This window comes from Crocodylus siamensis, chromosome 1, assembly GCF_052110815.1.
Source record: "Crocodylus siamensis isolate JL-2025a chromosome 1, ASM5211081v1, whole genome shotgun sequence".
Classification (NCBI taxonomy): Eukaryota; Metazoa; Chordata; order Crocodylia; family Crocodylidae; genus Crocodylus; species Crocodylus siamensis.
Genome location: NC_143395.1, coordinates 312,642,247 through 312,644,871, shown reverse-complemented (window position 1 = coordinate 312,644,871; position 2,625 = coordinate 312,642,247).

The window sequence follows — 2,625 nt, the reverse complement described above, 5'->3', positions numbered from 1 at the left end:
AGTTTAACCTCTCCAGCTTAGACTAACCTGCAAACACCGAATCAGTTCAGCCACAGGGTTTTTGATTGGCTGTACTTAGCCAAGCCCATAGGCCCTTATGTCTGGGAGCCCCATCAGCTGATCAGAGCTTCTAACTGACAGGGCTCCTGGGTGCAGGAGCTCCATGAACTTCTGTGGTTGGGAGATCTTACCAGCTGTGGTCTCCCAGCGGTGGGGACCCAGAGCTAAGAGTCCTGTCAGCTGACCCAGGCTTCCAGCTGCAGAAGCTTGCTTCTTGGTGGTGCAGAGGGAGTATGGCAACAAGGCTTTATGGGATCTAATTTGTGATCCACACAATCACACCTCCTGCCATATATATATTATTATTTATGTGATGTACATCAATTTCGTTTTAATGCTTCCTAACAGCTACTAAATTCATGTGGATGTTTGGGTTTGCAAAGAATGGATTTTTAAGTATATTTTTTCTAAAACTATTTTAAGTAGCCATAATTTTAAAAACAGTTTATAATGAAAAGATGGTGATCTTAAAATTTAGGGGATTACATTACAGCTATTTTCCCCCCAATACAGATGTTATATTTGTTTATGTTCTGCATTTGTGTGTGGGTGTGTAATTACATTAAATATATGCATAAAATGTACTCCATATGGAAAAGTTTACAGAGTTTGTGCTTCACCATGAGACTGGAAGTTTTTTTAGGAACTACAGTTAACATTTTAATGGTCAGGTTGCCTGAAAAAAAGTTGGAAAACACAAATAAAGTCTACTAGAAATATTTTTCACTTGCCAGTAAAAAAACTAACAATGTACAGAATAAGTCTTTATTTTATTAATGTAGTTTCAAAAAAGGTTTCAAGTTCAAATTCATGATCAACTTAAGCATTAATACTAATTTCTTGTATTTACTCAGACAGAAGATTTTCAGGTTTGAGTCAGAAAGAGCTGGTGTTGTGTTGAGAGTTGACTAAATACAACATGCTGGCTTACCTTGTTTATGGTCAGTAACATTTCTTTTTTCCATGTAGATAATTCTTGTAATTTAAAGGTGCCATGGGCCAAGTGATCATAAAGAGAATACCAAGTAGTTCATGATACAGTCCTTCTACTAAGATATGGTTCTCAAAGGTTGTGCATGTGTTTCAAGCTGATAGACCTTTAGTTCTTAATGGATTATATATGTTTCTCTTCCACCCTCCATTACTTTCCACCCTTGAACTTTATTTCATTTGTCCTTTGAACAATGCTCTCTCCATGACCAAACTCCAAATAAAATTTAACAGTAACCACCTAGTTCAGGCACTTGCATTTTCATAGACCTGCATTTTGCCTATTGGCTTAAGCTTCTACTCAACCCTAGAGAGAAGACAAACACCAGCAGTCTCCCTATGCCTGAACAAGGGCACCTGTGGCTGAATGCTTGCAAAGAACATTTTTTTCAACTTCAGATGGTCTAATAAAGGATATCACATTCATCCAAATAACCTTGTCTGCCTATGAACATGGATATTTATTTGAACCAAAATATATATTTTCAGATGTGCATGTACATTTTTTCATAGCTTTCATCATCATAGTATCTGGCTACCTAAATTACGTAGCACACACACATATAAATCCTGATCCTTTGTAAATTCCACTTAATTTCATTAAAAGTTTCTCATTTAAGTAATTGTTTCATTTACGTGTTACCAGAATTACCTTCTGAGTTCAGATTAAAGTAGAAAGATTATCATTCTGGGACTGACTGGAAAATGAGAGAAAACAGAATCCTGAAATTAGTTGGTGTTTGCCAGGAGGAAAAAGTTTTGATGTCCTTAACGTATAGACAAATTACAATATGCACAGATTTTATTTATGAAATATATAAACGGTATAACATCACACATCATAAGACACATTAAGACACATTATAAACTGTAAATGTAGAGCACTACTGAACAGTAGTAACCTGTCCATCTGCTCTTTAGCCAAGTGTGGACACAGGGGATGAGTCCACTGACTAAAATCCAAGGAACAGACTTGTTTGGAGCTACTCACTCAGACTTTTAAAAGAAAGAATTACATTAACACCTATATTCCCCCCCCCCCATATTAACACCACTAAAATGTAAAGTGGTTAAATCTTGAAGAATTGATAAGTGGTTTACATAAATTCTTTCTGGTCTTTTTACACTACATAACCCTGAGGTTTTTTATTGTAGAGGGAACAACCCACACAGCACAGATCTTTGCTGACTCTATCTCATCTTACTCTAGAGTACAAAGCATCTGAGAGTGGCTAGAGCACTTTGAATTCCAAATATAACAACTAATGTAGCTATGCTATCAGCCAGAGACTGGTCTAATTTACACTGTTAAATAAACCAACCCTCACTGGAGGTTTAGGACAGAGGGAACAGAAAGGTGGTGGAAAGTGAAGCACAACTAGACCCAAGAACTGTTTCTTGCAACTGTATTGTCTCTTGCCCGCTTTGTTTTCTGTCAATAACTCTAGCTCCAGTACCCCTGACATCCATCTCTCTTACATGTGTCTCCCTGCTTCATTTATATACTGTCTCTTTTATGCATGGTACCCTGTATATTCCTGCTAGCTATCTTGAAAACTCAATCTCTTCTGAGAT